Below are 14,284 nucleotides of genomic sequence, written 5' to 3'. Positions count from 1 at the left end.
AATGATGAAGCAAGGGCAAAAAGATAGGATAAATGAGTGAGAAGTAAATCCAAGTTACAAAATAAAGGGGTGTGTGTGGGGAGGGGAGGGGGGGGGGATTGAGCTGAGAGCAATAAAATACATATTCTGATTATGGCATAATTGTAGAAATTTGCGTTGGAAATGAAAGCATTTATTTAGCCCTTCAATGACAATGAATACAGCCAGTGAGCACTTTAACGGCTGTTCAGAAAACTACTGCTGCAGACTTCTTAGTTCTTGTGGGAAATAGTTCGTGGTGTGCTGGAAGTTAGTGGTACAACCTAAAATGTGCACCAGATGGATGTAGTTCCTCAGTTGTCATGCTGACTCAATTCAGTGTTTACCACGTAAAGGTCACAGGCTGTTACAGAGTCACATAGGTAAGCTATGGTAGTGTTGAATGTTAAATGACTTTGACATGCAATGTGTTGTAATCCCATTCAAAGGATATAAAATAAACTATTTTAATGACTGAATGACAGGTCACCAGATTTCTTCAAAAAATAAAATTTCTATCATCTTTTTATAACTGCTGAATTCTTGTTTTAATTAGATTACATGAATAGATTTTTATTTATACCTGTAGCTTAAATTACTTTCGAACCAAAATGCTGTGATGGATGGATACATGGATGGATGGATGGGACTCGAATCAATCTTGATTGATAACATGACATTACGACACTTTTAGTTCGCTGTGTGGATATTATATCAGAGGCTGGTTATTACGTACTGGAGTGAATTCCAGAAAAGGCAGGGTGTATATGACCCGGGACAACTGGGAGATCCAGGAAAAACCCGTGAATTTTTTCATCTGGGAGGAAACCGGGAAAAACCTGGGAATTGTTTAGAATTCTGGGAATTTTTCATTGTTTTAGTTTTCAGTGATTTTGACTGGTAAGAACCAATACTCTAACAAAGGATATTACTGTACCCCACTACTGCAGGATAATATTGCAGCAACAAAACATGAACGAGAGAAAAGAAAAACGAAAAGAAAACTTAACTTGCAAAGGAAATGCGCCGTATACAATAATAAAACCGTGCTCATACAAGCGTCTGTCAACAGCAAAGTGTGTCAAAGGCTTTAGGAAGACTATGCAATACTTTATAACAACAAATTGCCTCTGATGAGTGTGACGTGACAACTGTTTAAATTTGATTCGTTTGAGCTGTTGCAGGCAGGCTCTTGAGCATGCACAGTTGAGTCATGTATAAGTAATACCTTCTCCCACTTCTGGTTACAGAAGTGTGGTTGGGCACCAGTACTTAACATTGCCCCGGTCTGGAAATATAGTAAATCTGGGGCTGATGCACAGAGCAGACTGAGTTGAGGTGAGGCATCTCCACGTGATCTGTGTTTACGTTCAGTGATTTTGTTGTTTCCTCTTCGTTTATTGCTCTCATGTTAAATGATAACAAAAGGGATTTTTGTAGCCGGGAGCTATCAAATGAATTAAAATATGTTCGCATAATTCTGGAAGGATAAAATATGTTGTTAGTTTCAGATATTATTTCCACCTTTCTGACAGTCAAGCATTAATTGCCTTACAGAACAATGAAGTTATTTTTGCCGGTTTGCTATAGAGATTTGCTTAAAATTAATCTTTTCTGCTGTGGGAGTCAATGTATTTGAAATGAAGTGTTTAATTTCACACCATTGGCTAGTTTCAACTGGTCGCTACATTTCAAGTGCACGTATGGCATTATGCCATAATAAAGAACCAAATATGAGATAATACAGTACTGGTACTCCAAGAAAATTTACATACGAATGTGCATTTTAAGCGGAATTATGCCTTTTAGTATGCTTCACAAAATTCCGATGCTTTTGAAGTACCGTCTGATGTCTTGTTTCTTTTATAACATATGTAAGATCTTTCAATGTTTTACATGTACGAACATATGGGCTTCCTGAGTCACCGTGCGAATGCGGTGATGCCTGTCATCTGGCGCTCTCTTGCAACTGCTGAAATGAGCCTATTTCTAACTGATCGCTGGAAAATATTGTGAATGGTGGTTTGAAAAGCGTTACATTCAAAGCAGATTTCCTTTTATGCAAGATGAACTATGTGCGAGAATGTATGATGAATTTCTTAAATCACGAAGTGTTTGACTCTCATTTAAAAATCAACTCTTTGAGGGGAGACCATTTAGAAGAATTTCGAGCCCAGATGATCAGACATTTACGTTATTATTAAACATTTTGCTGGCACGTTTGTGTGTTGTGTCTTAAAGTGTAACACGCGCCAAAAAGATCAACATTATAGTGGAAACTTAGCTTCTCTTCCAGCTTATTAATCTTAGAGACCAGTATTATATGTGAATGCTATGTACAGGGCTATTACAAATGATTGAAGCGATTTCATAAATTCACTGTAGCTCCATTCATTGACATATGGTCATGACACACTACAGATACGTAGAAAAACTCATAAAGTTTTGTTCGGCTGAAGCCGCACTTCAGGTTTCTGCCGCCAGAGCGCTCGAGAGCGCAGTGAGACAAAATGGCGACAGGAGCCGAGAAAGCGTATGTCGTGCTTGAAATGCACTCACATCAGTCAGTCATAACAGTGCAATGACACTTCAGGATGAAGTTCAACAAAGATCCACCAACTGCTAACTCCATTCGGCGATGGGATGGCATGTGCAGTTTAAAGCTTCTGGATGCCTCTGTAAGGGGAAATCAACGGGTCGGCCTGCAGTGAGCGAAGAAACGGTTGAACGCATGCGGGCAAGTTTCACACATAGTGATGTGAAAGATTCAGTGTTTAAACCTCCTCTACCAAGAAACGTGCCAGAACTGCGAGCTCGCATCAACAATGCTTTCGAACTCATTGATGGGGACATGCTGTGCCGAGTGTGGGAGGAACTTGATTATCGGCTTGATGTCTGCCGAATCACTAAAGGTGCACATATCGAACATTTGTGAATGCCTAAAAAAACTTTTTGTGTTTTTGTATGTGTGTGCAAAGCATTGTGAAAATATCTCAAATAATAAAGTTATTGTAGAGCTGTGAAATCGCTTCAATCATTTGTAATAGCCCTGTATATTAATTTAAACCATTAACTTTTCTTATTTGTGTGTTTGTGCTACTGAAGAGTGATCTTGCTATTGGCTTACTACATCACGTGTCCTATGCTGCCATCAGCTTGGGAGATCACGTGATATGACAGGGCGTATACGACCCGGGACAACCGGGAAAAACCGAGAATTTTTTAGAATTCTGGGAAATTTCCATTGTTTTAGTTTTCTGTTAAATTATTGTAATTTTGACTGGTAAGAACCGATACTCTAACAAAGGATATTACTGTATCCCGCTATTGCAGAATAATACTTCAACAATAAAACATAAACAAGAAAAAAAAAACGAAAATAACTTAAATTGCAAAGGAAATACGCCATATACGATGACGACGACGACGACGCACAGTGCTCATGCAGGCATCTGCCAACAGCAAAATGTGTCAAAGGCTTTAGATAGACTGTGCAATGCTTCATAACAACAAATTGCCTCTGATGAGCGTAAAGTCATGACTGTTTACATTAGATTGGTTTTAGAGTTATGAGCGGGCTCATGCGCATGCACAGTTGAGTCGCGTTTGAGTTTTAGATTCTCCCGCTTCTGGCTCTAGGAATGTGGCTGTTGGCTGTGCAAGCAGTCGCAGCAAGCAGCTAGATGCTACCGGGAAAAGGGGGCGCCAAATTCATATTCTTGAGGAAAAGAATGTGTTTCACAAAGCGCCTAGAATCCAGCGCACGTTTGTGTATAGATTATTCTTATGATTTTGAAATGCTTCTCTATTGGCTTTTGAATATTTTTTGAACACATTTTAAGTCGATTTCTGAATGAAACATAAGTTGATTTTTGAATGCGTGATGTCTCTGTCATGAGAACCCTCGTCGCATCTAGAAATAAACTTTCCGCAGACAAACGGGATGGGGCTATACGAGCTGAATGGAGTAAAGCCGAATGGATGAATGCCAATCGCTGTCTGATTATGTCGTTGACTGGGTTTGCGAATGATCAGCGTTGCTATAATTACTAGCGAAATCTATAGATTCAGACTACCAGAATGGAAATAAACGACTGACAGGAATAACAGGCGAGAAACATTACATATTATCTTCTCGGTGTATCCAAGAAAATGAAATTTTAACATGAAAATTTTTGGCCAGATCGCTATACTAGTAAGGATCAGTTGTACAGTCCCCGGCTAGCAGCCGCTTAAGTTCTATTTTGGAAGTAACGCGGAAAACGTGTTGTACAAACACGTAATAGCGCCTAACCGGAAAATAATCGCGGAATAACTAAACCTGTGATTCTGGCAGGGTTAGTGAAGTTAATCGGCAAACAAATTTTGACAATGGCAGGAATAGCTACAGAATTGGTGACCAGAAGATTGTTTCTTAGAACGAGGTAGGAGAAGAAACGGGGACATCACACAAATTACGGGAGAATAAGATGATTACAAATTTATATAAAAATTTCGTAATACTACTTTTCGATCTCATGCTTGAGAACTGGAGTGTATGAATGAAATGTGAAACTATTTCCTAACATAAAGCATTTTGCTTGTAATAGGCCTAATAGGCATTTGATATTGGTACTAAGTGAGTTATAGTCTGTCTTGTTATAAAAATGGCCATTTGTGCCATAACAGTCTCGTTTATTTGGTGTGTGTTACAAAATTGCTGCAATATTAAAAAGTCCTATTTTGTTTTATCTAGCAGACGGTGACTAAATAGACGTAATCAGTTCGAGAAACCACACCAGTCTTGGGTATTACTTGTGTTAACAGCTTTTTCAGTATTAGATAACTACATTTCGATTTTCCATGTAGCAAAAAGTTTGACAAACTTTGATGAGGTAAAAGATTCTTTTGCAGAAAGGAAAGCATGCCATGTAAAGCTGTAGCAAGATTAGAGAGGAAAAAAATGCTAGGAGCTAAGGATTGAAGAAATGTGTAATTTCTTGCTTATCTCTTGTCTTTATTGGTTTTATGTATCCTATATTTAATTTTATATCAAACAAAACAGCAAGTTATCAGCTAATAGGCAATAAAGAGTGCAAATTTTCTGAAAAGTTCTTGTTCTCCCGATTACAAATAATCCCATCCGCTATTAATTGCGAGATTTTTTAAAAGAGGAGCAGGCTGTCAAACGGGCCGACTGGGAGCAGGAGAGGCACCATAGGACGTTTAAATATTTCTACTGTCCTGAATATAGTTTGATGGCATCCATTACAAAATATACGCGTTTCAATTCCACAGAGCAAAATACAGTGATGTGCTGTAGAAGAATGCTTTACAAAGAGGCATGGCACTGCACTATGGCACACTTAAGACCAAATAATGTCTTAACATTTCCTTGAACACATATGTTTTATGTTTCAGACTTTTCAGAAAGATATGCGCTACAAGATGAACATATTTTTGAAAATTCGATTTTTTTAGTATTAACCCGGTTTGCAAATATCGTAGATCCAGGGCTGATGCGCAGAGCAGTCTGAGTTATAGTGGGTAGTCTCCACGTGCCCCGTATTTACATTTAGTGATTTTGCTGTTTCCCCCTCGTTTACTCTCACATCAAATGAAAACAAAACTGATATCTGTGGCCGGGAGCTATCAAGTCAATTAAAATGCATTCACATAACTACGGAAGGCTAAAATGTCATTAGTTTCAGTTTTTTTTTTTTTTTTTTCTTTTTTGTTTCCACTTTCCTGACAGTCAAGCATTAATTGCCTTGCGGAACAATGAAGTTCTTTTTGGTGTTTGCTAAAGAAATTTGACTTTTATAAACTTTTTCCACAGAGGCAGTCAATGTATTTGAAACAAAATGTTTAATTCTACAGTACTGGCTAGTTTAAACTGTTCGCTGCATTTCAAGTGCACGTTTTCATCTTCTAGCACATATGGCATTTTGCCATAATAAAGAACCAGACAGGATATAATATAGTACTGGTACTCCAAGAAAATTTACATTCCGAAAACCACACTGAAAAACTTAATATCAGGTCAAGGTCTACTTCATTGGGAATCTGGACATATGAATGTGCACTTCAAATATGCACTTTAAATGTGCACATTTTAGTATGGGTCACGAAATTCCGATGCTCTTGGAGTATCCTCTGATCTCTTGTTTCTTTTATGACATAATGTATGACCTTTTAATATTTTACACCTACGTAAATACGGGCTTCCTACGTCATGATAGCTGCGAAAGCGCGGTGTCGACTGTTATCTGCGCTCTCCAGCGACTAACAGCTTGCAGGAAAATATTGCAAATGTTGGTTTGAAAAGACTTACTTTCAAAGTAAGTATCCTTTTACGTAAGGTGAACTATGCATGAGAATGTACCATGAATTTATTAAATCACAGAGCGTTTGACTCTCATTTAAAAATTAACTCTTTGATGAGGAGCGATTTAGAAGAATTTCGAACCCTGAAGATCAGACATTTATGTCATTGTTAAAAATTTTAATGGCACATTTGTGTGATACATATTACGTGTAACATGCGCAAAAAGGATCAATATTTTATGCGAATGCTTAGCTTCTCTTGCAGCTTATTCACCTTAGAGATCAATATTATATGTGAAAGCTTTGCTTTTATTGTAGCAACACTATGTATATTAATTTAAACTATTAACTGTCCCTGTTTGTGTGTTCGTGTTACTTAACAGTGATGTTGCTATTGGCTGACTACATCACGTGTCCTATGCTTTGAATATCCGCTGCCATCGGCTGGCGAGATCACGTGACATGAGCTATGACTGGCTTACGAACGCGCATCGCAATCTCGATTTCAATGATTCGGAAAGTAACATGCAGTGTTTTGTGGGATTCCAATGTATACTTCCGTAATACGAAAATACGCAGCGTACATGTTGCTGCACATCAAAGATATTTCCGAAACGTGTCTTTTTCCCTGAGTTTCGTTTTGTAAAGTGTCAGGAAATTCTACGTCCATGTATAAAGCTATAACCATTCAAAGGATTGATAAGGGAAAATATACTGTCACTTAACACGGAAAACGCATTTATGTCCCCGTATACACCCTGCATGAGCTATGTCTGTCTTACAAAAGCGCATCGCAATCTAGATTTCAATGTTTTGGAAAGTAACATGTGGTGTTAAGTGGAATTCAAATTTATGCCTTCGTAATACGAAAATATGCAACGTACATGTTGCTGCACATCAAAGGTCTTTCAAAAAATGTTTTTCCCCCCTGAGTTTCATTTTATAAGGTGCCGGGAAATTCTACTCCGGTAGATAAAACCATAAACATTCAAAGGATTGATGAGTTTTACTGTGCCGAGGAAGAGTATACTGTCACTTAACACGGAAAAAGTATATTTTCGCCCTGGAGAAAGTGTATTTTTAACCGGGAAATCCGGGAATTTTTTTCTTGTCCACGTATACACCCTGACAGGGAACTGTATGTTTGGTATAATTTGCTCTTGTTAAGGTTATGTTATCTTCTGTTTTCTTTCCATTTCTGTATAGTTTTCTATCTCTCAGAAAAAAAACTGGAACATTCGTTTAGAGAACACTTGACTGAAAACTGATATGCACTTAGCTAACACTTGTTCAAGCTGGAAGCATGCAAGGGATAAGTCCCTGCAGTTGCACTATTCATCTGTGTCCTCTGTGGCTCAGATGGATAGAGCGTCTGTCATGTAACAGGGTGTCTACGACCCGGGACAACCAGGAGATCCGGGAAAAACCCGGGATTTTTTTCATCCGGGAGAAAACCGGGAAAAACCCGGGATATTTTTAGAATTCCGGGAATTTTTCATTGTTTTAGTTTTCAGTTACATTTTTGTAATTTTGACTAGTAAGAACCGACGCACTAACAAAGGATATTACTGTATCCCGCTACTGCAGAATAATACTTCAACAATAAAACATAAACGAGAGAAAAAAACAAAAATAACTTAAATTGCAAAGGAAATGCGCCATATAAAACGACGACACAAGTGCTCATGCAAGCGTCTGCCGATTGAAAATGTGTCAAAGGCTTTAGGAAGACTATGCAGTGCTTCATAACAACAAATTGCCTCCAATGAGTGTGAAGTCGCAACTGTTTACATTCGATTTGTTTTAGCAGTTAACGCGCGGGCTCATGCGCATGCGCAGTAGTGTCATGTTTGAGTAGTAGATTCTCCCGCTTCTGTAAACAGGAATGTGGCTGTTGGCTGTGCAAGCAGTCGCAGCAAGCAGCTAGATACTTCCGGGGAAAGGGGGCGCCTAATTCATATTCTTGAGGGGAAAAAAACTTGTTTCACAAAGCACCTAGCATCCAGCGCACATTTGCCTATCAATTAGTCATATGATTTTGAAACGCTTCTCACATTTTAAGTTGATTTCTGAATGAATCATAAGCTGACTTTTGAATGCATGCAAAGTGTACGTGATGTGTCTGTCAGGAGAATCCTCGTCGCATCTAGAAATAAACTTTCTACAGACAAAAGGGGACGGGGCTATACGAGCTGAGTGTAGTAAAGCCGAATGGATGAATGGCAATCGCTGTCTGATTATGTGGCTGATTGAGTGTGGGAATGATCAGCGTTGTTATAAAATGGTTCAAATGGCTCTGAGCACTATGGGACTTAACATCCGTGGTCATCAGTCCCCTAGAGCTTAGAACTACTTAAACCTAACTAACCTAAGGACATCACACACATCCATGCCCGAGGCAGGATTCGAACCTGCGACCGTAGCAGTCGCGCGGTTCCGGACTGCGCGCCTAGAACCGCTAGACCACCGCGGCCGGCTCAGCGTTGTTATAATTACTAGCGAAATCCATAGATTCATACTATCAGAATGGAAATAAACGACTGACAGGAATAACAGGTGAGAAAGATTATGTATTATCTTCTCGGTGTGTCCAAGAAAATGAAGTTTTGACAGAAAATGTTTGGCCAGATCGCTACACTAGTAAGGACCAGTAGCACAGTCCCCGGCTACCAGCCGCTTAAGTTCTATTATGGAAGTAACGCGGAAAACGTGTTGTACGAACACGTAACAACGCCTAACCGGAGAATAATTGCGGGAGAACTAAACCAGTGATTCTGGCAGGGTTAGTGAAGTTAATCGGCGAACAAATTTTGAGAGTGGCAGCAATAGCTAAAGAATTGGTGATGACAGGATTGTTTGTTAGAATGAGGACGGAGAAGAAACGAGGACATCACACAAATTATGGAAGAATAAGACGATTCCAAATTTATATAAAAATTTCGTAATACTAGTTTTCGATGCCATGCTAGAGAAGCTGGTGCATATGAATGAAACGTGAAACTATTTGCTAACATAAAGCTTTTTGCTTGTAGTAGGCTTAATAGGCATTTGATATTGATACTTATTGGATTATATTTTGTCGTGTTATAAAAATGACCATTTGTGCCAAAACAGTCTCGTTTATTTGGTGTGTTATAAAATTACTGCCGTATTAGAAAGGCCTATTTTGTTTTATCTAGCAGACAGTGACAAAATAGACGTAATCAGATCGAGAAACCACACCAGTCTTGGGTATTATTTGTATTAACAGCTTTTTCAGTATTAGATAACTACATTTCGATTTTCCATGTAGCAAAAAGTTTGACAAACTTTGATGAGGTAAAAGATTCTTTCACAGAAAGGAAAACACGCCATGTAAAGCTGTAGCAAGATTAGAAAGAAAAAAATGCTAGGAGCTAAGGTTTGAAGAAATGTGTAATTTCTTGCTTATCTCTTGTCAGTACTGGTTTTATATATCCTATATTTAATTTTATGACACACAAAACAGCAAGTTATTAACTAATGGGCAATGAAGAGTTCAGATTTTCCGAAGAGTTCTTGTTCTCTCGATTACAAATAATCCCATCCGCTATTAATTGCGAGATTTTTTTTAAAGAGAGGCAGGCTGCCAAACCGGCCGACTGGGAGCAGGAGAGGCACCACAGGACATTTCAATTTCCACTCTCCTGAATATAGTTTGGACGTGCAGTAGAAAAAGAGGCATGGAACTGCACTTGGGCATACTTAAGACCAAATAATATGTCTTACATTTCCTCGAATACATACGTTTTAGGTTTCAGACTTTTCAGATAGATGTGCGCTACAAGATGAACATATTTTGAAAATTCGATTCTTTTAGTATTGACCCGGTTCGCAAATGTCGTAGATCCGGGGCTGATGCGCAGAACAATCTGAGCTATAGTGGGTAGTCTCCACGTGACCCGTGTTTACGTTCAGTGATTTTGCTGTTTCCCCTTCGTTTACTCTCACGTCAAATGAAAACAAAACGGATATACGTGGCGGGGGGCTATCAAGTGAATTAAAACACATTCACATAATTACTAAAGGCTGAAATATGTCATTAGTTTCAGATTTTATTTGATTTCCACCTTTCTGACAGTCAAGCATTAATCGCCTTGCGGAACAATGAAGTTATTTTTGTCTGTTTGCTAAAGAAATTTGACTTTTGCTAATCTTTTCCGCAGAGGCAGTCAGTGCATCTGAAACGAAATGTTTAATTCCACAGTACTGGGTAGTTTCAACTGTTCGCTGCATTTCAAGTGCACGTTTTCATTTTCTAGCACGTATGGCATTATGCCATAATAAAGAACCAAACATGATATAATACAGTACTGGTGCTCCAAGAAAATTTACATCCTGAAAACCACACTTAAAAGCTTAATATCAGGTCGGGGTCTACGGTACTTCATTGGGAATCTGGACATACGAGTGTGCCTTTAAGTATGCACTTTAAATGTGCACATTTTAATATGGTTCACGAAAGTCCGATGCTCTTGCAGTATCATCTTTCATTGAGGATCTTTTACACGTACGTACATACGGGCTTCCTAAGTCATGATATCTACCCAAGCGCAGTGTCGCCTGTTACCTGAGCTCTCTGGCAACTGCTGAAACGAACCTATTTGTAACAGGTCGCGGGAAAATAATACGATTGGTGGTTTGAAAAGCGTTACTTTCAAAGTAAATATCCTTTTACGTAAGTTGAACTACGTACAAGAATGGACCGTGAATTTATTAAGTCACAAAGCGTTTGACTCTCATTTAAAAATCAGGCGTCTGATGATGAGCCATTTAGAAGCATTTCGAACCCTCGAACCTTGAAGATCAGACATTTATGTCATTATTAAAAATTTTACAGGCACATTTGTATGATATCTCTTAAAGTGTAACGCGCGCAAAAAAGATCAACAGTATATGCGAAAGCTTAGCTTCTCTTGCGGCTTGAGACCAATATTTTATGTGAAAGCTTTGCTTTTCTTGTAACAACACTATGTATATTAATTTAAACTATTAACTTTCCCTGTTTGGCGCGCTACTTAACACTGATGTTGCTATTGGCTGACTACATCACGTGTCCTATGCTCTGAATATCCTCTGTCATCGGCTGGCGAGATCACGTGACATGAGTTACGAACGGCTTACAAAAGCGCTTCGAAATCTCGGTTTCAATGGTTCGGAAAGTAACATGCGGTGTTTGGTGGATTTTCTAATGTATGTTTTCGTAATACGAAAATACGCAGCGTACATGTTGCTGCACATCAAAGATATTTCCAAAACGTGTCTTCTTCTCTGAGTTTCGTTTTCTAAAGTGCCGGGAAATTGTACGCCCGTGTACAAAACCATAACCATTCAAAGGAGTGATAGGGGAAAATATACTGTCATCCGGGAGAAAGTGTGTTTTTAACCGGGAAATCCGGGAAAAATCCGGGAATTTTTTTTCCTTGTCCACGTAGACACCCTGTGTAAGCAGGAGATCCCGGGTTCGAGTTCCGGTCGGGGAACACATTTTCAGCTGTCCACATAGAGGTATATCAACGACACCTGTCGGCAGCTGAGGTTGTCAGTTAGTCATCATTTATTCCAGGGAAAAGCTGCACGGTCATCAACAGTAACTGTTCTTTCGAGAACAAGTTACTGTCTTCGTATACTTGTTCAAGCATTGTGCAGAAAGGTGTGTATCAGTCAGCATGTTTAATTTGCAATAGGTTTCCAGCAGAACTGGAAAAGTTGAGTGATAAACCCTAAATAGTCAGATATAATTAGCAGAGTTTCCTTTCTTTTCAGAAATAATTTACGAATAATAAATGTACATCCTTTCAGCATAATAAACACATCCAGAATGAGATTTTCACTCTGCAGCTGAGTGTGCGCTGATATGAAACTTCCTGGCAGATTAAAACTGTGTTCCCGACAGAGACTCGAACTCGGGACCTTTCCCTTTCGCGGGCAAGTGCTCTACCATCTGAGCTACCGAAGCACGACTCACGCCCGGTACTCACAGCTTTACTTCTGCCAGTATCCTGTCTGTAAAGTCTGGAAGGTAGGAGACAGGATACTGGCAGAAGTAAAGCTGTGAGTACCGGGCGTGAGTCGTGCTTTGGTAGCTCAGATGGTAGAGCACTTGCCCGCAAAAGGCAAAGGCCCGAGTTCGAGTCTCGGTCGGGCACACAGTTTTAATCTGCCAGGAAGTTTCATAATAAACACATGTTCACATCGAGTAGAACACAAAAATATCTTTTGTTATCAACACATTACAAGTGTCATCATTTATTACAGTAATTAGCACTTCTTTCTTTTAAAAGCTGAAGCCTTGATATTAAAAAAAAAAAAATTGTGTTACTTGCTGTGAAGACAAATGTAGTTGTTGGTTCCTTGAGGAAAATAAATCGTCAGTCACAGGAGGTTGAAATTTAAGTATGTAAAGGAAAGTCTTACACCTAGTCTCTCTGCCTTTCTGCAGACAGTATTTAAAATTGATAAAAATGAAAAAAAAAAAAAAAAAAAAATTGAAGTAGCAGATATAAAAGAGTGTAAGTGTTAAATAACAACAGTGTTTGTTTCCATTAACCGTAGACGTGCCGTTGACGTATTTTTTTTAAGGTAAGGTTATTATTTTTAGCACATTACCAAAGCTTTCCATATATTTGGCATTGGTTGTGATTTTCCAGTGTTTGTTTTCAAGATATCATAGTCTTGGTCTACTGTTGCTCGGTGATGTATTATATGTTCCTTGGGCACACACAAACTATTCAGTTCCTTGAAGTCGTTAAAACTGTTATGTGTAAAGTATTATTTATTATTATATTTTAATGTGTTCTTTATTCACATTTTCTTGGGATTCATTATTTCTTTAATGCTTTCATTCATGAATTTTTTTTATAAAAATTCATTCTATGGGAAAGTAGCTTTGTCTCACATTTTCTTAAAGAAACAAGTAAATTAATAAATAAAAAATAAGATGATGACATGTCTCCTCCAATAGAGATTACAATGCTTGAGAGAAGAGCTGCACTGACTTGGTTTTAGTGATCCACATTTACACTTGTTGTTCGGTTGTACTCGCAGGTGACTAAAGTCTTATCAGATGTTGCTCACAGTTGCTGCACATGATACTGTCGGTTGTGACACACACAGACTATTATTACTTACACCATGTTGTTCTGAAATTTATGTTGCAATATGTGGAGAATTTTCAAGGACTAACAACTTTAGAGAATGACATGTTGGGGACAGAAATCGAAGCAAATTTATGTCGGACAATCTAGAAACTGTCAAACACTCCTAATGAATCTTGGTCAGCCATCCAAGAACATTTGCAGCAAATTGAAAAGACAAACAGAGCCAAGTGATCCACGACAGGCAGCTTATTGCTTCGGCAGCATAATACGGAAGCAGGTTTTTGACTGCTTGATCACTGGAGATGAAAAGTGGGTTTTCTATGATAACCCAAAATGCAAAAGGCAGTAGCTGTCTCCAAATGAATCGCCGGAAAGCTCAGCTAAGCTAGATTTACACTCCAAAAACATACTTTTGTTTGTTTGGTGGAGTATTTGCTGGGACATTTGCTTGGAGGTGTTGAAAAATGGACAAACTGTGAATGCAGACATTTACTATGAACAGTTTGATAGGGTAAATAAATCTTTAATTGAAAAGTAGCCAGCAATTGTAAACAAAAAAAGATGCTATTCTACAACATGAAAATGCAAAAGCACACTGCACTAGACAAATCCTGGATAAAAGTAATGTATTGTGGTGGAAGGTATAGTCATACCCACCTTACTGCCCGATATTGTGCAATCTGATTTCTATTTATTACAATTGCTACAAATGTTGCAAGTGGCCAAGTCCCATCTCCAGATATTTTGCTCAAAAAACAAAAATTGATTTTTATCACTCCAGCACTGAGAACTTGCATGTTAGATGGCTAAAGGTGGTTGACAAAGAGGGTGATTACATCATT

General features: G+C 38.5%; 1 protein-coding gene across 3 annotated transcripts in view; it reads left to right on the top strand.

Annotated features, from left to right (window-relative positions):
- The window catches only part of LOC126162642 (Golgi-specific brefeldin A-resistance guanine nucleotide exchange factor 1), a 320,165-nt gene that overhangs the window by 230,373 nt on the left and 75,508 nt on the right, over positions 1-14,284 (top strand). The window lies entirely within an intron of this gene.

The sequence above is a fragment of the Schistocerca cancellata genome, chromosome 2, assembly GCF_023864275.1.
Source record: "Schistocerca cancellata isolate TAMUIC-IGC-003103 chromosome 2, iqSchCanc2.1, whole genome shotgun sequence".
NCBI lineage: Eukaryota > Metazoa > Arthropoda > Insecta > Orthoptera > Acrididae > Schistocerca > Schistocerca cancellata.
Note: the sequence above shows the minus strand (reverse complement) of the source record. Positions and strands in the feature narration are given on the sequence as shown.